Source organism: Corylus avellana, chromosome ca4 (assembly GCF_901000735.1).
Source record: "Corylus avellana chromosome ca4, CavTom2PMs-1.0".
Taxonomy (NCBI): domain Eukaryota; kingdom Viridiplantae; phylum Streptophyta; class Magnoliopsida; order Fagales; family Betulaceae; genus Corylus; species Corylus avellana.
Window position 1 is genome coordinate 22,529,517 of NC_081544.1, and position 24,677 is coordinate 22,554,193.

General features: G+C 37.4%; 2 pseudogenes; one reads left to right on the forward strand and one right to left on the reverse strand.

The window, feature by feature from the left end:
• LOC132177350 (2-alkenal reductase (NADP(+)-dependent)-like) overlaps positions 1-22,113 on the forward strand; it is a 29,672-nt pseudogene extending 7,559 nt beyond the window's left edge.
• LOC132177349 (2-alkenal reductase (NADP(+)-dependent)-like) lies at positions 11,690-19,139 on the reverse strand (annotated as a pseudogene).
• Positions 22,114-24,677: the final 2,564 nt, after the last annotated feature.

Genomic DNA, 24,677 nt, shown 5'->3' on the forward strand with positions numbered 1-24,677 from the left:
CCATCAACGCGCCTCGATCTCCACCGTCATCTTTGGCCTCCCTACTCCACGTTGCTGACTCTCTCACTTCCGTTGAGCCTTCACGCACCTGCGTGTAAAGCTCATGATCTAGCTCTTGGATCTCACGCACCTTCGTGTTCCCGCCATGTTTGCCATTGGTGATGCCAATTTCTAGGTTTAGTGATTTATTTCAGTTATTTTCTCTACATTTCTGTTGGGTGGTGTTGTTTTCAACTTAACTCAAATTAGCCGGTTAGTCTTCAAACTCATTGTCTATGACGGAGATCCCGCTTCCGTTCTTCTTTCTCATCTTAGTTTGTTCGGTTTTCTTAAAAGTGAGACTATATTTAAATTTTTAAGGGTTCTCTTACTCCCAAGGTGTTATACTTATCTACCATAGTAAGCCCCAGCTTTTATTGAATGCATTCCAAATTGACTTTGACCTTCTTTTGGTTTCCGTCTAATGCAGTGAACTACTAGCTAGTTATCTGTCTAGCTTGAGGTTTTTAGTTGATAAGTTTGATTTTTTTTTCCTGTTTCTTCTCGTTGATGTTGTTGAAAAAAAAAAAAAAACTTAAGCATTTCAATTATGTTATATATATTAATCAATCACATATCTTTTCAACTAGAGACTTAAAACTTTTCTACACACGCCTATGCTCACTAGGCCCGAGACAGTTATATGAGGGAAATGAGAGGTCCTTTAGAATTCGGAGATCCATAGTACACAAATGAATGCTTGAACAGGGCGAAACAAAAATTGAATTAACATTTTGTTAGATTCTAATTAAAGATTACTGGTAGAACATTTTATATGCCACGTGTCTTGCTCGTTTAAAATTGATTTTGTGTGCATTTTAAGATTGGAAATGTGATCTTCTCCTGCTGGAAACTCGCAGCCATTAACTGGGTATGCAGTGGCTAAAGTTTTGGATTCTGGGCACCCAGACTTTAAGGCAGGGGACCTTGTTTGGGGGATTTCTAGATGGGAAGAGTACAGCCTAATCACGGCAACCGAAAGCCTTCATAAGATCTAGCACACTGATGTACCCCTTTCCTACTATACTGGACTTCTTGGTACGTTGTTTGCTCATTCTATCAAGTTTTGATTGATTTGAGATTTAGAAGAAGATGATTACGTGTCCGGCCAGTTGTTGTTTTATTGGTTTATATTTTTTGTTCCTTTTCAAACAGGTATGATTGGTATGATTGCTTCTGTTGGTTTCTACGAAGTTTGTTCTCCAAAGAAAGGAGAATATGTCTTCATTTCCGCAACATCTGGCGTAGTTGGTTAGCTTGTAGGACAATTTGCAAAAATAAGACTCATTAATTCTTCTTCTGTATGTTATAATTTGGGTTGATCTATTGAAGAACAAGTTTGGTTTTGACAATGCTTGCAACTATAAGGAAGAGCATGATTTGGATGCAGCTTTGAAAAGGTCAGTGAGAGTTTCTTAAGTTTCTGATGCATTTAAATTTGGTTTTAGTATATTGTTGATGCACAGTTTTCCAAGGGATTACGTGGCACAATTTCCGGGATGTATCGCGATGTCAGAGGATGTGTCAACCTTGCACACAAGAACAAACAATAGGATTGGAGTCCCCGGTGGTCTCTCGGAAGGGATACTCCGATGTCTAAGTTAGTGATTTGAGAGAGAAGAAAAGATGTAAGCAACAATAAAGCCAAGATAGCAAGAGTTGCGATTACCTTGACACTGATAGGTGACTTGTATTTATAGGCATGAAAGGAGTTTGATCTCCCACACGTTTCAGAGCCTTATCCCTTGATTTTTGTCTTGCAGGTATTTGAAAAATGGATGAGGTTTGTTAGTTGCTCCGCGATCCTAGTATCCGAGGATCAAGGAATAGATGTTGCAGCTTCCGCATGATCTTAAGTCAGGGTGTCCGAGTAGGACTCGGTCACCTATAGCAGCTTAAATGCTAACTGATATGTATCCTGATTGATATAGATGATCTAAGTAGTGGATAATATGAATATATCTCCATGGTGGAATGACCCATGTGCCCTTCGACCTTTGACTATTTTGGCCCATGAGTTATGTCTCGGATTGGGAGCCTGAGACCTCATAGGGCTAAGTCAACTGAGGGCTTGGTAGCCCCGCATGTTTATGGAGTCATGCGCTTTGGGCCCATTGGGCCTTATGTGACTGATCCATGACCCAACAGTTACCCCTCAATTTCCTGGTCGGGATGACTATGAAAATTTTTGTGTTCTCTAGGAATGGATTGGCCTCCTGATGGTAGTGTGTCCAAGGCTTCTGAGTGGGAAACCCTAATTTCAGATCCGGGTTTTGGTGGGATTTTTCCCGCTAATTCTTTGTCGAGACGTTCGATATGCCCAAGGGTCAGTCGATTCATCTGCCCGTTGATTCGAATGGCTAAGTACGTGTCCACGTGTCGGCATCGGTATGGTTGTCCTTTTGGCTACCACGCTTCATCATTAGTAGGCTATAGGACGCGTTTGCTACGGTATTTAATGCACGCATTTCTGAGGCATCATCTAGGGTTTCAAGGCATTGATGCCTCTTCACCTTCTCAGACCTCTTCAGCTTCTCAGGCTCACTATAAAAAGGGGTTTTGCTCCTCACTTTTTATTTTCTATCTTCTGGTTTCCTGAAACGCCATTGTTGCTTTCGAAAGCTCTGCAATTTTTTGAACCCCCCAACTAGCTTGTTTCCATTATGATTTCTTTTCTCATTACTTCTTTCTGAGAGTAGTGTTTTTCAGGGTTTCAATCAATCGGACCCTTTGGTTTCCTTCTTGTGAGCATTTTGTTCATCCTGACAGTCCAGTACTCAAGTACTTGGATTTTTTATTACCATTCATCGAACCTGCAGTTGATCGCCTTCGTCTGTCTGTTACCCATTTGCAAATCCGTAGCCTTTATCCTCGTATTCCTTGGTCATTATACCCCGAGTTTTTGTACCTTATGGATGAAGGAGGAGGCTCTGACTTGGGCTGCGGGAGCTCTTATCCCGCCATGTGGAAGGCTGCCTTGTCATCAAAGGATGAGAGGCGAGTCAGACTGGACTGTCACATACCGAAGTTGGTGACACTTCGGTTTGATGATGAACGGAAATGCGCCATAGTGAGTGCCAAGGAGCACAAAGTCTACTTGTTCGAGGAGATGTTCCGTGCAGGCCTCAGGCTACCCTTCCTGAGGCTCATTCGGGATTTATTGAGCCATTTGAATGTGGCTCCTCATCAGATCGTCCCGAATGCTTGGAGGAAGCTTTTTGGCTGCATAGTTCTGTGGCCGACAGTGTTGTCTCAATTATCTACTTAAATTAATAGGCAAATAATTGGATGTTTTACCTGCAAGTGCACGAGGTCAACACAATAGTATAGTGTGCAAATTAATAGACAAATAATTGGATGTTTTACCCGCAAGTGCACGAGGTCAATACAATAGTATAGTGTGCAAATTCAGGGTCATTCCCACGAGGATTGCTGAATTTTGTCTAAAATAAATTCCCAAAGCAAAATGAAACAAAAGATTGGATTTGAGTTGATAATGATAAAAATGTAGGGCTTTGATATCCACCACTAATTATATTTAGATAATATGTCAATATGCCAATGTTTTGATTATGTTATGTATATCTAATGTTTGTCAACCTAAGGGCATGGGTGTATACTCCTTAAGCTATAGATTTCCCTAAGCAACGAGTTAGGCATGGATGTATACTTTAATTTTTTTCTTTCCTAAAGGATTTAGCATGGGTGTATACTAAGTTGTTCTTTAGGAAAGCATATATTCTATGAAAATCGACAAACACATGAGGCCTAGGGCATGGGTGTATACTTCTGGTTCCCCATGTTGATTAACCAAAGAATCCGGGGTGGATTACTTTTGTTACTTATGTTAAACCCAAAACTCGGTCATCAAAATTGATTTAACTAACTAGTCCATACCACATGCACATGTTGATCAGGCATACACATATGAGGAATTCATGAAAACATGAATTAATCAATTTAGATATCACAACAAAATCATCACAAGGGTGCCAATTTGTATATCAACTAAACATAATTAGGGCTTCAATCTAGCCCTACTAAATAAATTGTCACCAGCTTGCTTCATATCAAAGTTAAACTTCTTGATGGCCGAGTATGCTTGGTGTTCTAATTCCACTAGTAGATGACATGCTTTCCCAAAAACCAAACGATATAGAGACATACCGATAGGTGTCTTGTAAGCAGTTCTATAAGCCCATAGTGCATCATTCAAGTGTAGTGACCAATCCTTCCTACTGGGGTTCATTGTCCTTTCAAGGATACCTTTGATCTCTCTGTTGATAATCTCTACTTGACCACTGGTTTGGGGATGATATGGAGTGCCAACCTTATGAGTGATACCATACTTCTTTGTCATAGATGCAAAGGCATAGTTGTTGAAGTGGCTCCCCCCATCACTAATGATTGCCCTTGGTGTCCCAAATCTAGCAAAGATGTTTTCCCCAGACATTGAAGAGCTCTACCACTTGAATATTTTGGAGAGGCATTTGGTTTCTGGATGAGATGTTACCTGTCCTTTGGCATCTATCACTAGAGCTGAAAAACAAGAAAGCATCTTTATACACATTAGGCCAATAAAATCCAGATTGTAATACCTTAAGCACTGTTCTCTTGGCCCCAAAGTGTCCACCACAAGCAAACTGGTGACAGTGCTGCAAAATACTCAAGTGTTCTTCTTCTGGGACACACCTTCTAATGACTTGATTAGGCCAGAATTTGAACAAATAGGGGTCATCCCAATGGTATTGTCTAGATATAGATATTAACCTCTTCCTTTCTTGACTAGTCATACTTGGAGGAAACAGCTTGGCAGTTATATAATTCAGTATATCTGCATACCATGGGAGTTGGATATCAACTGCAAATAACTGTTCATTTGGAAAATTTTCATTCAATGGGAGCTCATCTCCTACCTCCTCATGGAGTAATCTGGATAAGTGAGCTGCCACCACATTCTCACTGCCCTTCTTGGCTCTAATCTCAAGGTCAAACTCTTGGAGTAGTAGTACCCATCTGATCAGTCTAGGTTTTGCATCTTTCTTAGCAAACAAATACCTCAAAGCAGCATGATCAGTGAATACAATAACCTTAGAACCAATTAGGTATGACCTAAACTTCTCCAAAGCAAATATGACAGCTAATAATTCTCAGTAGTAGAATAATTTAGCTGGGCATCATTCAATGTTCTAGAAGCATAATAAATAGCATGAGGTGTCTTATTGATTCTTTGACCCAAGACAGCTCCCAAGGCAAAGTCACTAGCATCACACATGAGTTCAAAGGGTAGACTCCAATCTGGTGCCCGCATTATTGGTGCAGATGTGAGCAGCTTTTTCAGTGTGTTGAAGGCAGTCATGCATTCTTCAGTCCATTCAAATTTGGCCTCCTTCCCTTGCAATTCACAGAGGGGTCTAGAGATCTTGGAGAAATCCTTGACGAACCTTCTATAGAATCCGACAAGTCCAAGAAAACTCCTCACCCCCTTCACTGTCAAAGGTGGGGGAAGTTTGGAGATGATGTCTATTTTAGCTTTATCCACCTCAATGCCCTTTCTTGAAATAGCATGACCCAATACAATGTCTTGTTGAACCATGAAGTGGCATTTTTCCCAATTGAGCACTAGGTTGCATTCTTCACATCTCTTGAGAAAATTCTTCAAATGGTTGAGGCATTCATCGAAACTAGACCCAAAAATACTAAAGTCATCCATAAATACCTCAATGGTTTTCTCCACCATATTTGAAAAAATGCTCATCATGCATCTTTGGAATGTGGCTGGGGCATTGCATAAGCCAAATGGCATCCTTCTATAGGCGAATGTGCCAAAAGGTGGTCTTCCTCTAATACTCTAGTGCTATTGCAATCTGATTATAGCCACTGTACCCATCCAAGAAACAATAGAGGCTATGGCCAACTAACCTTTCTAGCATTTGATCAATGAAGGGTAATGGGAAATGGTCTTTTCTTGTTACCTTGTTCAGCTTTTTGTAATCAATGCATACCCTCCACCCAGTGGTTACTCTTGTAGATATCAGCTCATCATCTTCATTCTTCACCACTGTGATCCCACACTTTTTTGGCACTACTTGGACTGGACTGACCCATTTACTGTCTGAGATGGGATAGATGATGCCCACATCTAGCAGTTTTAATACCTCTACCTTAACTACGTCCTTCATTTGAGGATTAAGTCTTTTCTATGCATCCCTGGTTGGCTTTGCTTCGTCTTCAATGAAGATCTGATGCATGCACTTGGTTGGACTTATTCCTTTTATGTCAGCAATGGTCCATCCCAAAGCAGTTTTATGTTCTTTAAGAACTCTCAGAAGCTTTTCTTCTTCCCCGCAACTCAGGTTTGCATCAATTATGATCGGTAGTGTCTTGTTCTCTCCTAGGTAGGCATATGTTAGGTGCTCTGGCAATTGCTTCAATTCCAACTTTGGTGTCTAGACAATAGAAGGAACAAGAGAGGTATTAGTAGGCTCAAGAGTCTCAATGGGAGGAGTGTACTTACTTGAATATTTTGGAGAGGTCTTAAAGAGGTGCACGGTTTCAATGATGTCATCAGTAACATCTTCAGGTTCTGGCTCAATGTCTTGCCATGTGAAACTATGGGTGAGGGTGGCCTCCAATGGATCTTTATGTCGTCCCTGCAAAACTGGCTCCTTAACACTTTGGATCATACAAACATCAAGACACTCTAAATCATCATGAGGTAATTTCATTGCATCAAATATTTTGAACTTTATTGTCTCACCATTTACCTTCATACTTACAGTACCCTTTTTCACACATATTGTAGTATCAGCAGTTCTTATAAAGGGTCTTCCTAAGATGATAGGCAAGGGTGATGGCATTAGAGATTCTTCCACATCTAACATAATGAAATCAGCAGATAAAATAAATGTACCAACCTTTACCAACACATCCTCAAGTATACCTCTTGGTCTTTTGATGCTTCTGTCTACTATTTGCAAGGTGACAGAGGTTGGTTGAAGCTCCCACAAACCCAACTTTTCATATACCATGTAAGGCAGCAAATTGACCCCTGCTCCCAGATCCAGCAATGCATGCTCAAAAAGATGGTCTCCTATCCTGCAAGGAATGGTAAAACTACCCAGATCTGTTAGCTTTGGTGGTAATTTTCTCAACTAGACTACACTTACCTCTTCCATTAAGGCTATTGTCTCATGCTCCTAAAACCTCCTTTTGTTAGCGCAACAATCCTTTAAAAATTTAGCATAAGAAGGAATCTGTTTAATTGTATCTAACAAGGGAATATTGATTTCTACTTTCCTTAAAGTCTCAATGATATCCATAAGTTGCGTTTCTTTCTTTGGTTCGACTAACCTTTGAGGGAAGGGTGGTACATTTACCTTCTCCATTTTGTTTACCTTAGAAGTTGATGCTTTGTTTGGAGATGCTTGTGGTGGCTCTTCAGTTTTAATGACCTTCCCATTCCTGAGAACTGTGACTACTTTCAGCTGCTGGTGACTCCCTGAATTAGGTATTGTTTGGGCTGGAAATTCTCCATGCTTCCTTTCACTCAGCTCCTTTGCCATCTGCCCCATTTGCACTTCCAGTCTTTGAATGGCTTGATCGATCTTTGTATTGAATTGCCTTTGATCAGACGTAAATTGCTGTTGTGAAGTCACCAGGTTGTGTATCATATTCTCCAGTTGGTTTAACTCTCACTCTTAAGTTGGTTGGCTTACTTGTTGGGGCCCATTCTGCTGTCCTTGATTGTTACTCCAAGAAAAATTGGAATGGTTGCGCCATCCTGGATTGTAGGTGTTGGAGTACAGATTGTTCTTGTGGGGGTAATTGTTTTGTCCCACATAATTCACCTCTTCTTGCTCTGCAAATGGAGATAAAGGACACGTCTCAGTGGTGTGATCTAAATGGGAACAAATAGCACGTACCTGGATGGATGTGTCCTGTTGTAGAGGTGGGATTTTCTGAGCAGTCATGGCCTTGACAATCATGTCTAACTTCTTTTCCACAGCAGCCATCTGATTTGGAAATCCCCCGTTGAAGCTCACTTCATACATGCCTTTGCACTTTAATCCTCGCCTTCCTCTAGAGCAGAATTGTTGGGAATGCTCACTTAATGTTTCAAAAAGCTCTATTGCTTCCTCACTACTTTTTTCCATAAGTGCTCCTCCACAAGTTGAATCAACCATCCCTTTGTTAGTATCATCTAAACCTTCATAGAAAATTTGTACCTGATCATCTTGAGGGATGTTGTGATGTGGGCACTTTAGAAGCAATGAATTGAAGTGATCCCATGCCTCAAAGAAAAGATCTCCATCTCTTTGTTGGAACATTTGAAGTTCCTTTTTAAGTTGTCTTGTCTTTTGGGCTGGAAAAAACTTCTTCAGAAACTTGGTGGCTAATTCTTCCCAAGTATGGATAGAATTTGCAGGCAAAGAATTATACCACAGTTTAGCATTATCTTTCAAAGAGAGAGGAAAGAGAACTAACTTGAGTCTCTGGAGTTAGGCCTTGGACGTGCTGCAACTTGCATAGATCAAAGAACTCTTTAAGATGCAAGTTGGGATCCTCGGTAGCTGTGCCCCTGAAGTGAGTCAATGCATTGAGGATTTGAGGAGAAATATAATAGCTGCCTTCCACCTCCAGTTGATATGCTATGCATGAGGGTTGATGGAGGTTTGCTGGAACGAATGCCTGCTTCATCGGTCTCCGCACCGGTGGTTGAGTTGCCTCTAGTGGTCTTGGCACTATTGGTGGATTCTCTTGCAAATCTTCCATCTCAATTTCTTCCTCTTCTTCTTTGTCTTTAGGTCTTTGTCGAATTGTACGCTCAATTTCAGGATCAAGTGGAATGATGGTTGGATTTTGTAATCGACGACCTTGCATCAATTGAATTGCTTCTTCAGTCAAAGCAGCTTCAGTGCTGCTGGTCCGGATGCTCCCTGGAACTGCGCTCGATCGCAGGTTGGTGTGCTCGATCGCACTCAACTGACATTTGATCGCAAGCACAGAATGCTAGTCTACAAACCTGAAACAGAAAACAGAAAAAGTTAAGAATCAATATAAAATATTTTTGATATAATACAAGATTGAAAATTGAAAAATAACACAACTAAAAGAAAATAATTTTAAACAAAATTCGCCGCAATCCCTGGCAACGGTGCCAAAAACTTGTTGTCTCAATTATCTACTTAAATTAATAGGCAAATAATTGGATGTTTTACTCGCAAGTGCACGAGGTCAACACAGTAGTATAGTGTGCAAATACGGGGTCATTCCCACGAGGATTGCTGAATTTTGTCTAAAAAAAATTCGCAAAGTAAAATAAAACAAAAGATTGGATTTGAGTTGATAATGATAAAAAGGTAGGGTTTTGATATCCACCACTAATTATATTTAGATAATATGTCAATATGCCAATGTTTTGATCATGTTATGTATATCTAATGTTTGTCAACCTAAGGGCATGGTTGTATACTCCTTAAACTCTAGATTTTCCTAAGCAACGAGTTAGGCATGAGTGTATACTCTAACTCTTTTCTTTCCTAAAGGATTTAGCATGGGTGTATACTAAGTTGTTTTTTAGGAAAACATATATTCTATGGAAATCGACAAACACATGAAGCCTAAGCATGGGCGTAAACTCCTAGTTCCCCAAGTTGATTAACCCAAGAACCCAGTGTGGATTACTTTTGTTACTTATGTTAAACCCAGTACTCGGTCATCCAAATTGATTTAATTAACTAGTCCATACCACATGCACATGTTGATCAGGCACACACATATAAGAAATTTATAAAAACAGGAATTAATCAATTTAGATATCACAACAAGATCATCACAAGGGCGCCAATATTGAATATCAACTAAACATAATTAGGGCTTCAATCTAGCCCTACTAAATAAATTAGTTACACATGAAGTTGATGTTGAACATCTTCATAAAATAAAATAAAAGAAATAAAAAGAATAAACTCGAAACTTGAACTTGAAGAACTCCAATTCTTCTCCTTGGAAAGTGTCTATTCTAGAGGCTTAAGAGTCTATTTATAGGCTTTTAGGAATACTCTAGAAACCCTAAAAATCGTAGGGTTTGAGCCCTAGTTCACACTAAGCTACAAAACCCTAAAAGTTGCTCTTTCCTTATTAAGGCTGGCGGCTGTCTTGGCCATCACGCACGGGTGCGCTAGATCGCAGCCCGTGTACGATCGATCGCAGGTCTATGATTGATCCTTCTTGTGCTTGCGCTGGATCGTGGTTGCCTTGTGATGTGCCATCCTCGCCTGTAGTGCGCTCGATCGCTGCTCCCTTGCGATCCATCGCTCTACTAGAGCCTTCCAAAATCCAAAATTGCTCTTTTTAAGTCCAAAACTTCTGAATTTGCTTGTTTATGGTAAACACAAACAAAACAAGCATAAATAGGGGAGGTATCAATTGGTAACCCAAAAATTTGATTCAGCTTGTCATAAATAGGGCTGTAAATAAATCAATCCGTTTGACAACCCGCTTGATACCCACTTGGTTTAACTCGACTCGAACTCGAGCTCGAGTTCAATATCGAGCTCGAGTTCAAGCATAATGTTCCCTTATCCCACTTCGAACGTTCAATATAAAAGGAAAATCTTTAAAAAGTCCAAGGCCTCACACTATACCAAATGAGAACCAACATTATCATTCTTAAATCATTATTAGAGGGTACTTAACCTTAATTTATGTATGGAGTATTACAATTACACAAGCTACGTACCCTTATTATGCTTAAATAGAAATTAGGGACGCAACCCTGGAAAAATATTTTAAAAGTAGCCTTTATTAAAATAATCAGAGTCTTGCTTGAACGAATGTCTCGCAAGTGTTTAGCGACGTTTCTCTCCCACAATTAGTCACGATCTTGCTTGAGATAGGGTTGAGTACGTGAAAATCCTATCGCAATCTTGTTCAAGCAAGATCTGTACATGAGATTTTTGTCATTCTGTTGACAACCCTTTTTGACCGAGTAAACATTGAAACTAAAATGTTTTCGCAAAGAACAAATTATAGTTATTTGAATTAGCTTTCTAACGCTACTAAGATTTCCTTAGTCTGGCATTAAGATAGATCAAAATGTATTGTAGTTTTACTCTGACTAGTCTGCTTGGTTTTTTTATTATCAATTTGCTGGATTGCATGAAGTAACATGTATCTGGGCTACATATAATTGATTTAAGATGTTCGAGGTGCTTCCATGGTGTTTAGGTTTTTAAATGCATTTTGAGAGTGTAAGATTACAAAAGTTGAGATCCTTGTCGGATTGTTAATGCTGAACCACGCAAATACTTGTCTCTTACTTGTGTTTTTGTTATTCTTGATCATTTTGTACACATCCTATTTACTTGTTTACACTTGGTTTTAGTGTGATTGATGCATACCAATTAAAAAACCTTACATATTCATTTTCTATGTGTAGAAGGAAACATACTACCTAATAAATAAGATTACATTATTTGGAGAAAATACTCTTTATTGTTTTTCCCTAAATAGAGAATACATGAAGGTAAACAATTTTATTCTTCCCAAATGAGTATACTTTATTTTGCCAAAATAAACTGTGTTGCCAATTAAGTTGGACAGTAACAAACAACAACATGAACATGTGCAAAAGACAGGCTAAAAACTATTCACGAGCAACTACAACGAGTTGTTTTCCAACATTGCGACTATTGAAAAGTCCAATGAGAGCGCCCGGGCCACTCTCAAGGCCTTCAGCTATGTCTTCCACATACACTATCTTCTCTTCTTTGATGTAAGGCAGCACAGTGTCTAAGAACTTGGGATAGAGGTGATTGATAAGCGCCGAATGTTGCACATTCAAGCCCCTTAATTTGCATATGTTAATTCCTTAGCATTGTTATTTGTTTGATTTTTGTTTTGTTTTTGTGTTTTCAGGTTATAAATAAAGATGCAATTAATTCCATTGATTTTGGGCTTAAAAGCACACGTTGAGATGATTAAGCGTAGCCAATCATAACAGAGGACTTATATGTTGTGGTTAAGTTTAATCAAATAAAGGAAGGGATTAATTCGGAATTTCTCAAATTGGAGTCAAAATCGGATTGGATTCAATTTTGGATTCTGCATACGTCTCGGTATTTTGGCCATAACTTTCAGTTCAAATATCCGATTGAGGTGATTTAAGCGGCACTGGAAAGCTAACTCAAATTTATACAAATCATTGTGAAATAGTATTTTCTTAATTCAGAGCGTCGCATTGCCAAAATCGCCCCGCAAGATAGGAACGCAATTCTGGGCGAATCCTATTCCGATTTGGACTTAGGTTTTCTTTATCCTAATTGGACTTGGACTTAAATCTCCGAAATTTATAGGATTACTAGTGCTTCTAGGACTCTCCTAAGCCCTATAAATAGGCCTCTAAGCATTGAGAAAAGACACACCGCCTCTTAGAGCAAAATTCAGTAAATTGTCTTTGGAGCTTAGGAGATCATGAGCGGCTAAACCCCTTCGTGGGGTGTTGATGTAACCCTATCCAAGCACAATGGTTTGATTGTATTTAATTTCTAGATTTTCAATTTATGCATGTTGATTGTATAACTATGAGAATTGCTACCTTTTGATTATGTTCTTAATTATTAAATGCAATTGTTCTTAAATTCCAAAATCGATATTTGTGAAATTCTTCTCTTGTCTTAGAAAGTATTTTACTTTTATTGATATCAAATCATTCTTGTTTTCTGTGATTATGAGAATGATGGTTATACAATGAGTTTAATTGACATATGCTTAATAGGATTTGATAGGCCATGCCTAGGGAAGACGGATTGTACTACACCCTAGTTTAGTATAATTTAGGTAGACAGTCTGTGCCAACCGAAGATGGGTTACACTTATTCATTGATTATATGTATCCTATTAAAGAATTTGATAATTTATACCTAGGGAAGACGGGTCGTACCGCATCTTAGTGGTTAGGTGGACGATCCGTGCCAACCGAAGATAGATTATGCTTATTCTTTAATAAGGTAGTTTCTTGTTTATTTATAACATGCATAGAATGAATTTCTAGGATTAATTATGATTAACCATTGTTGTGCGGATAGAGGTGAAGTCAATACCCTACACTCTCTCTCTTATTTTAAATCTCTTTTATTTTCATGCACTTTAGTTTTAAAGAAAATCAAAACAAATCTCTTCTTAATTAAGTTAATTTTAATTTTTTAAATTTTGATAATAAAACCCCTGCAGTCCTTGAGGTTTGACACCCTCTCTATAGCCGTATCCTACAAAGATTCGTCCTATTGCGAGTGATTATTTTTATAATTGATATTTTTGGTCACAAAAATACCACATCAGTGATAGTAATCAAAAAATGCAATTCCTTGCATATAGACTCGCTTGTAGAGGAGATGCATCAAATTTTTCACACCTTCAGGGTCATCAAGATTGTACTGTGAGATCATTCCACATACAGAAATGCGGCCATGGGTTCTCATGTTTAGGAGCACTGCATCAAGTGTTTTACCCCCATCATTCTCAAAGTAAATGTCAATGCCTTCTGGGAAATACCTGTGGTCATTAGGAGCCAATAATGTGTGTTTCAAAGATCAAATCAATATTCCCACAAACTTTGATAATATATATAAGAGTCAAGTAATGGCCCCATCCAGTACTTTGTTAATATTATTACTCCAACCTCAAATCAAACAACTTATTCTATAAAGGAACTTGTAAATACTCAAGCTTTAAAGCAAATTTAATTAAAACGAACCTTTTCAAAGCTGCATCCAAGTCAGGCTCTTCCTTATATATAGTTGAAAGCTTCGTCAAAACCAAATTTATTCTTCAAAAGATCAACCTAGTTTTTAACAGAAGAAATATGAGTTTATTTATAGAAAAAAAGAAGAAGAAGGAGGAAATAAAACACAAAACAAGAGTTTTTAGTGAATGGTACATTTATCCCACTAACCCCGCTCCAAAATTATAAAAGAAAAAGAAAGATTTATTTATTATTTTTTTTCGGGTGGGGTGGGGAAAGAAGATACATCATTCTCTAAACTTTTAGAGAGAATTAAGGACATGTGGCAGCCAAATTTAATAAAAGCAAAACCATACAACATGCTAGGGATGTAGACGTGGACGCGGATACAGTTATTTGCAATATCTTCAGCCGCATTTGCAAAATATGGATATCACTTTTAGATATATGTATCCCCATGCATCATGTTTTTACTAACTACATATGCGTACGTACTTATTGTGGTTTTTATCCGCTATCCGTATTTTAGATAATAGGCCTATTTTAATCTCTTGGGCCTTTATTGAGTCTGATGCAGCGTAGGATTGTAGTGAACAAGAAAACATCAAGTTGAAGGGGTAAATATTTCTAAGACTGTGAGACTATCACAAGAATCTAAGAAATCTTCTTAAAAACTATAGATTCTATCTATGGTTTAAGGGAAAACACAAAGAAACTCAACTCTGAGTAATTCTTATTAAACAAACTCAATAATAATCATAAACTGAATTGTTAAAGGCTATAAGCATATATTTATAGCCCAAGACTCCTAGCCCTAAAATAACAATGAAATAAAGTTAATTTAGAAGTCTACGAAAGACAACTAAACCAAATAAAAGACTAACAAAGAAACCTAATTCAAATAAAGACTGAAAGATAAGATATAATAAACGACTAATAAAGAAACCTAATAAAAGACTAAAAGATAAGATAAAATAAGATAAGCCTTGAATTCCAATCTACATCATCCTCCCGAGGTTGGAGAGAATTCGCCCCCGAATTCGGACTGTCTTTTCCACGGTCCTTCGGGTGCCCTGTTAACTCGTTCCATTCTCCGTTCCTTAAGATCACAACAAGGCAACACCCCAAAATAAACGTGACACTTCTCATCATCGAAATACTTTGATGGTTGTCATGAAAGCCCCACACACCACTTGGCAATACTTCAGATTTGCCGTTCTTTTCTCGTTCCTTCTCCCTTTCACGTGCCATGAAGATACTCAAGGACGAGTCAACCGTTGTTTCCCTTGTGAACATATAATTCTCTTCATCCACATAGAACTCTTCACAATTGTTGTTAGGAGAATTTAAAATATTTTCAACACCAAGAAAATCAACATAACCCTCTTCATCATTATAATTAGGCACTTCTCCTGAAAAGACTTTATCAACCTCTTCATAATTGTCGATGTCACTCGTGGGCTCTTCCTCTTCCAATTGATCATCTTCGGGGTAGAGGCCGCCAAACATGGGATAAAAACCATCTTCTTTGTACTCTTCCTCTTGGTCATCTTCTTCGGGGTAGAGGCCGTCAAGCATGGGAGAAAATCCATCCTCTTCGTGGTCGTCCTCTAGGTCGGATGCCAAAGGTCCTTCACTCGGTTCTTCCTCATTGACATCGTCATCATAGGTTGGTGGGGAATCCCAATCCACAAATCCTTGCGAAGGATCTACAACATCTTCATGTCTAAACTCTTCATCAATGAATTTGGACTCCTCAAACTCTTCATCCACAGATTCTTTTTCCTCTTCCACAGAATATGGATTTGGTTGATAGATTTGAGGCTCACGAATAATGGTCAAGTTGGCTTGTCGCGGCATCTCCGTCTCAAATCGTGCTCTCCGTTTTTCAGAATACGCCCTATGACCGACAACCACATTATCCTCATCCACAAAGCGTTGATTCATTCGATGGTGACAAACTTTAGGGCTACCCCGGTTGTCAACTCGAGTTGTGAAGATCTCTATTTCTTTCTGTAGTAGTTCCAGCTCATCCACCATGCGTTGCCAACGAATCGCCGCTTGATTCGCCTTTAATATTTTCTGCAGCATCTCCACCTCATCCACCATGCGTTGCCATTGCTCCTCCGTACGTGTTTCACCGACTGCTTCCTTACGTTCATACACGTCCTCCAGATGTGCAAAGCGGTTGCCCCTTCTTCTTGTGTTTGGCGATGCCATGGAAAGAAAACTGGAGCTTTGATACCAACTGATGCAGCGTAGGATTGTAGTGAACAAGAAAACATCAAGTTGAAGGGGTAAATATTTCTAAGACTGTGAGACTATCACAAGAATCTAAGAAATCTTCTTAAAAACTATAGATTCTATCTATGGTTTAAGGGAAAACACAAAGAAACTCAACTCTGAGTAATTCTTATTAAACAAACTCAATAATAATCATAAACTGAATTGTTAAAGGCTATAAGCATATATTTATAGCCCAAGACTCCTAGCCCTAAAATAACAATGAAATAAAGTTAATTTAGAAGTCTACGAAAGACAACTAAACCAAATAAAAGACTAACAAAGAAACCTAATTCAAATAAAGACTGAAAGATAAGATATAATAAACGACTAATAAAGAAACCTAATAAAAGACTAAAAGATAAGATAAAATAAGATAAGCCTTGAATTCCAATCTACATCAGAGTCTCTATTACGACTTATTTTAAACGATTTTAAAAATAATTTGAGCTGGTTTTTAGAGTTTTAATTTGGACTTGTTATATGTTTTTTTTTAAGCCCTAATGTTCTTAAAATATGTTGAGTTCACATTAATTTTTCCTTTTTGCTCAAATGAATGAGTGCATTCTGAAGAAAAAACCCTAAAAGAATGTAAACATAACATATACCTAATAAAAAACGATATCGTTTTGGTTAATTTATTAAATATAATATATATAAAAAATATAAACTATATTATATATAAAAGTATGTGAATGCTGTTATTAATTAACCACATTTCAATATCCTAAAACCACTATCTACATCTAAATATGTGGATAGTGACTTTTGCTAATTGTATTCGAATGTGCGGATAGTGTATGCGGGCATTTAATATCCGCTCGCATATACACCCTTATATATATGAGTATATATATATATATATATATATATGACACAAGTATAAGAATTAGGAATTGCTAAAGTTCCTTGAAATCTATTTTCTATTAGAATTTTCTAGAAAATATTACAGCAGTAGTCAATGAAAATATCAACCTGCAGCCTAAGCTTGAACATTGTCACATATTATATTTTCCGTATATTCTAACAAAAGCCATCAAATAAAGGAGATAAATGCTAGGGGTCAATAAGTTCATTATATTTGGCTTATATTTCCTTACAATTAACTATTAGATTTGTGGGGTCGACCATTGACTTATGTAGTTCTATATAAGTCTACAAATCCAATAATTGATTGGCAGAACATTCCCAGTAGCTTCCCTGTCATTTTCCCTAAACTTAAGAATCCAAACTACTTTATACTTTCCTAAGTCAATATACAACCCAATAGATTCTCTTAATCATTCCCTACATCATTAAAATATATATATATATATTATTTTACTTTTTTATTTTATTCTTTTAGTTTATTAAACAAACTTTCTCTCTCTCCCTCATATTTTCTTCTTCCCTCTACTTTGGGTTTTTTGCCCTTGCTGGAAAGGAAAATTTTTTTGTCGGTCATCTTTTTGTCGGCAGAAAGCCAGTCCTTGCTGCAAAATTTTTCTATCTTCTTCTTTCTGCTGGTCCTTTGCCCTTGCTGCAAAATCAAAGGACCCATCTCAACCTAGTAAATCAAAGGACCCATCTCAACATTTCAGAACACCCTAAGCAAACCAAATCACCATGATAACCAAAATTTCCCATCAAAAATCAAAGAAACCCATATTATGATTCTAATCGAAAGCCATCCCAAGCTAATCAACCATCAATCCAAAGCAAGCACTCCACGACTAGAGATCCTCCAGTTGGCAACTAACTCGACACGAACGAGCATGAGTTTGAGGCCGCCGCCTGAGTACTCTTCAGTGACTTCTAATGCTCATCCATGAACTTCTAGCTCATGGAATAGTAGTGCTAAAGTGTGCTTGAACAAAGAAGAGGAAGCAAGACGTCGAAGATGAAGAACAAGCTAGGTTTGCGTGCATAGATAGCCGTGAGAGGAGAGAGTGTTTTTAGGATTAAATAATTCATTAGGATCGCTACATTGGGTTCCATTGTAGCATTTGATAGTTTAAGGAAGCACATAGGGAGTTTGCTGGGGGACTTTTTTGCGATTTTTTGGATATATTTCCTACACATAGGGAACAAACTTCCTTATAGAGAGTCTTCTGGAAATGCTCTAAGTGAAAATGAGCCAAATATGGAGAATTTATTGACTCCTACCATTTCTCAATAAAGAAGAGGGAGATAAGAGAAAAGTATATATCCCAATAGAAAGGTACCTTCTCTTTACTTCCAGCACTTCCAACAACAAAACAGCCCAACAATTTTGCAAATTGTCCAACAAGCTGACCAACTGCACCAAAATCTGCTGAAATGAAGACATATTCTCCCTTCTTAGGAGAACAAACTTCATAGAAACCAGCATAGGCAGTCATACCAGGCATACCTACAGATAATCAATATATTATATTTATATACCAAATGAGCTTCTAAGCATTCCAACATATCTCCTGTTTTAAGACAGTCAAATAAGGACAAAACAGAGCCAGAAGAACTAAGGTTACCAAGAATTCCAGTGTAGTAGGAGAGAGGCACGTCTGTGTGTTCAATTTTAAACAGAAAATCAGTTTCCGTAATGAGACTGAATTCTTCCCATCCGGTTACTCCCCAAACCAAGTCTCCTTTCTTGAAGTTTGGATGCGCAGAATCCAAAACTTTAGCCACTCCATGTCCAGCAATGGGCTGCCAAGTTTCAAAATCAAGCTCATAAATTCTGCCTTGACACAAACATTATCCAGAAAAATAAATAAATAATCAAGTTTTTAAATATTGCAATTGTATATAATCATAGAACTTCAAAAGAAAATCAAAATAACGGGTCAGAGAATCCACTGACCGAACCGGGCTTGAAGGGGGCAAAGTAGGTGGCCTTAGTGGACATGGTTGGCCCCATGAGGCCACGCATGTAGGGATCGCAGGATAAATAGAGGTTTTTCACCAGAACAGCATTGGAACCTTCGGTGACCTTCAATTTAATGGTACCAGTGGTGACGTACATGCCCGATTCCTTTGGAAAACCACTGACATAATCCCTTAATATCACCTGCTTGTTGCTCACTACTTTCTCTCCATCAACGCTCGCCATTGCTAAGCTAACAGTACTCCTTCTCTTTCTTTCCCTGTGTTTCGATGGGAAGGTGTGGGAGAAGAGGTGGGATTTTGTAGTAAACGGATCTCATTGCTTGTGTCATTGCTTTGGTTGGTTATCACATTATATGTCACTGAGGATATAATTGGGCCGTGAGATCAGCGGTGACGATCCACTTGGAAAGTCCGTCATAACTATTATCAGGCCGCGCTCATCAGTACGTGGGCAGCCACCCTCTCCAGTAATCTTCGTAGTTAACTTATTCTTCATAACTTGTTTTACGGCCTTTGGCAACTTGTTTCATCACTTGTCTCACAAAAAATTAAAAAAAAAATAAAAAAATAAAACTTATTCTTCATGACTAAATGGCCTTTGGCAATGGGCATGTATTCAAGTTGAAAAAGTTTTGTTTTGTACTTGATTTTTTGTCTAAATAATAATAAAACTAATCAAAAGTGATTGATATAATATAAAAAGTAAGAATCTTGGGGAGTTTAAAAAAAAAAAATTGGTTAAAAATATTAAAGAATATACTAACTAAATATATTAAAAATTTAATAAAACTTAATTATTGTATAAATATGTAAGTCGCAAGTTATTTTTGTCATGTCCAACGTTTATTTATTTATTTTTTATGGACAAATTTTCATATATTGAAATCATTGCATAATTTTTTCATTACTAATAATCTTGAATATATTCATTAGGGGTAAGCGTCAGTCAGACTCGGAAGAAAATTTTTTGTTTTGCCCCAGAGTCGGTAAAGTCGGTAAATTTACCAACTTCTTCCGCCAAACTTTTGTTTCATCACCGACCGTAACCGATAAGTTGGTTAAGATGTCGGTTAGTAAGTTGAAATGGATTTCAGTAGAAATATTGTTGTTGTCCGCCCATTTTGCCGAGATAGTTGAGGAAGAAGTTTTAACATTTGAGACTTTTTTTGTAGAGAAGGAGAAAATAGCCGGAGAAGAAGATGAATAATATTTTGTTTTTTATTAGGGTAAACAAATGGACGGTGGAGATGACATCTTGGAGTCTTGGGAATAGAATTAGGTGTGAATGGGAGTATGGAGTATATGGACAAGTGTCGGACAACATCATGAAATATGACAAATGAAAGAGGAAAAGTAGACATTATTTGGGGTCCGTTGTATGCTGCAGATTGTAGTTGAGTTCCAGATTTCTGGTTCTGGAGTATTGTAAACATTCAATTTACTTCTATAAAATTGCACATTCATCCTAAAAAAATATTAAATACATGATTGGAAACAGAGATATATATCATAGTGATATTTCTAGTTTAATGCGCATGATGCTTTGAACAAGTCAATTCAAACTTCAAACATAGATCCTAGAGGTTGAGAGTTAAACTTGTATGCGTATATAGTTATGACCAGTTCAGATTTGGAGGAGTCGTATTTGAGTTAGCAACTTGTGAACATCAATGACTGCTTATATATGAAATTGATTGTTTGTCCTATTTCTTTTTTCCTTTTTGTTTGTGTATATGCCACTAAGATAACTGCAATCATCAAGTCAGCCGAGAAGTTTCCTATTATTTTTGTAGATATTTCCGGTCAGAAACACAGACATAATATATATGCCTTTCTTATGTTGCTTTGTCTTGTCATGAGATGTTGGAAACTTGAATACTCCATATAAGTTGGTGGATGTTGTTGTTTGCGCACAGGTATGCCTGGTATGACCGCTTACGCGGGGTTCTAAGAACTTTGTTCTCCAAAGAAAGGAGAATATGTGTTTATCTTATCAGCATTTGGCGCGGTTGGTCAGGTCGTTGGCCAATTTGCTAAACTCATGGGTTGTTATGTCGTTGGAAGTGCTGGAAGCAAAGAAAAGAGAAATGCTAGAAATACCAAATCTTCTACCAAGAGATGGGTATGAAGATAATGTGGAGCTTATTTATTGAAAAATATCAAAACAATTAATCAAAAGAAATGCTACGGGTACTAATGAATAAACTTTTATATCTTCTTAATATTCATCTCTCAGTAAAAAAATTTGTACCCATAACATTTCTCAAAAAAAGAAAAAAAAGAAGGGAAAAGTACTGGCTATTCTTTGTTTGATGGCCCAATCTCTTCTCTGCATGCAAGCCTGTACCTCTGTTTTAAAACAGGGGACATGAAACTTGAGGCATGTCGATAAACACTGATCAATAATTTTAGAAACTTCCCCACAGACAACTCTGACATTTTTCTGGTTACTGGATTCATTTTTTTCTCCCTTTTTTCTTTTTGTTTCTTTTGAGATATCGCTGGTTGTGCAAGTCCATTGTTAACATGAAACATCAGTTGATGTCCTGCTTTGTGACTAACAAGGTTGATCTCCTAAAGAACAAGTTTGGATTCGACGAGGCTTTCAATTATAAGGAAGAGCATGACTTGGATGCAGCTCTAAAAAGGTCAGTACACAATATGCTTTCATACAAGTAATCTTAAACAAATCAATGGGACAGAATATTGCCATGGCTTAACCCTTTTCCTATTGATGGTTGCCCTGCATTCATCAATGAAAGTTAGGAGACATTATCTCAAGAACTGAGAGACATTGATGTTGTTCCAAATGCTGTCAGGTATTTCCCTGAAGGCATTGACATCTACTTCGAGAACGTTGGAGGCAAAACACTTGATGCAGTGCTTCTCAACATGAAACTCCACGGCCGCATTGCTGTATTAGGAATGATATCACAGTACAATCTTGATCAGCCCGAAGGCATAAGAAATTTGTTGACACTTGTATACAAGCGTGTCTGGATAGAAGGATTTACTGTGTATGATTACAATCACCTATTTCCCAAGTTCTTAGACCTTGTGCTGCCTTACATCAGAGAAAAGAAGATAGTGTATGTGGAAGACGTACTGAAGGCCTTGAAAGTGGCCCTGCAGCTCTTGTAGGAATTTTCAGTGGGCGCAATGTTGGAAAACAAATAGTTTTAGTTGCTGCTGAGTGACCATTCAGCCTCCAATTTTTAAATCTACTGTTAAATTTTAAAGTGTATCTTCTATAATCCATAGTTATTAATTTTCTTCTTTTTGTTTTGAGTGATGTAGTGAGAAATTTATGTAAGTTTAAATGTGGGGGGACTCATTTGCACATGATGGATGACACATGTCTTTCTCTCCTCGTTTAGCCTTTCCACCTTACCATCTTCTATCTTGGTCATCTAACCATCACTACCCTCATTCAACCCACTTCATCTTTCAATACAACCTTACACCTTCCCATGAGACATTATTATCATTTCTAATCTAAATTCGTTGCTCTTCCTTGGTCTCATGAAAAGTCACACCTATCTTGTTAATTAAGTGTGAGAATACTCTAGAACCTTTCCCTAACCATTATATATACCCTAGACATGTTTCTAAGCCTTTCATTCCATCATATCTCAACAAAACCTTCTCCTATTTTTTGCAAGTGTGGTCCAACCCAAGTTTTTTCATTGTTGTAATATTTCATAAATAAGAAGTATATTTTCCCATAGAGTTTTGATCTTTCTTCTACTGTTGGTGATTCATCCTTGGTGAAGAAGATTAATTGGTGGTGTGGGAATGGATTTCGGTGGACTCTTGAACAAAAATACTAACACTAATGATTGTGTTTTCATAGTTTCGCCCTTTTAAATTATGTTTATCATTTTAGTTTGGTGCCTACAATAATAATTTTCTGGTTCCGCCACTGAAAGTACTCCATGGGGACATAGAAATGACTCGTTTTATAAATACAAAGTACTAGTCAAATTTTTATCCTTACAAAAATTTAACACTCCCTTGATTTTAAAAGCTACCCCAGCTAGATCTGGGGGTGGCCAGCGAGCCACCCCATGAGCTGGGGGCAGTGGCAAGCCACCCCCATTTTCCTTTAGGGGGCTGCCTGCCACCCCAAGGGGGGGAGGGGTTGGCTAACGAGCCACCTCTTCAATTTTTATTTGTTTTTTTTTAAAAAGAAAAATTATGGGTAATTATCTTTTTCTGCCATAAATTATAACGCATTGTCACTTTGCCCTCATGAACTGACAACTCTACTGCCCGACCCTATCAAACTACCATTTTGTGCTCAAAACCCTAATTTGGTCAGTCAAAGGTGTTAACTCAAACGATCAACCCGTCATGTGCGCCCCATATGCCATCTTAAAATGACAATGCGTTATAGTTAATAGGAGCAAAGTGACAATGCGTTGTAGTTAATGGAAAAAAATGTGGGATAGAAAATTTCAAAATGGCATATGGAGCGCACGTGACGGGTTGACCATCTGAGTTAACGCGTTTGATTGACGGAAAGGGGTTTTGGGCACAAAATGGTAGTTTGATAGGGTTGGGCAGTAGAGTTGTTAGTTCATGGGACAAAGTGACAATACGTTGTAATTGATGGAGGAAAAGGTAATTACCCCAAAAAGTTGATTAGTTTTTTTAGTTTTATTTTATTTTTTTCTCATATTTAGTATAATATGGTGTAGTTATGTTTTTTTTTTTTTTTATCTTAAGCTTAAGTTTGTTATGATATGCTTGACCACTCATTAACGGCAAAGTTTTTCCACAAGAAAGAGATTCAGACTACACGCGGACATATCTGTATTTTATTTTCTTGTTTCACTGTAGCAGAGATTTATGTTTAAAATAAGTTACGAAGAGTGAAAGAAGGAAGACAGTAATCTTTTGATACGTTGCGTTTTAACTTTTGTTGATAAAAACGCTTCGTTTAGTTAAGCGTTGCTTTTAGACCAAACATCCAAAAGGGCTTGAAAACTTGAACTACAATTTTAGTGCCCTTTCGAACTTGGGCGCACTTGTTTTCATTATTGAATGATTGCCTAATTATATATATTGAAATGAATATATTCACGATTATTAGTAATGAAAAAGTTATGTAATGATTTCAATATATGAAAATTTGTCCATAAAAAATAAATAAATAAACGTTGGACATGACAAAAATAACACGCAACTTACATATTTATACAATAATTAAATTTTATTAATTTGTTAATATATTTTGTTAGTTATATTTTTTAATATTTTATTTTTAACCCTTTTTTTTTTATACTCCCCAACTTTCTTACTTTCTATATTATATCAATCACTTTTGATTAGTTTTATTATTATTTAGACAAAAAATCAAGTACAAAACAAAACTCAACTCCAAACCAAAAACGTCAATACATGCCCATTGCGGCATTGCCAAAGGCCATTTACTCATGAAGAATAAGTTTTATTTATTTATTGATTTATTTTGTGAGACAAGTGGAGAAACAAGTTGCCAAAGGCCATAAAACAAGTCATGAAGAATAAGTTAACTACGAAGAATAAGTTTTAATAGCTATATGACGGACTTTTCAAGTGGATCGTCACCGCTGATCGACCCCTCACGGCCCAATTATATCCTCAGTGACATACAATGTGACGCAAATTTCACTTAACCAACCTAAGCAGTGACATAAGCAATGAGATCCGTTTACTACAAAATCCCACGTCTTCTCCCACACCTTCCCATCGAAACACACAGAAAGAAAGAGAAAGA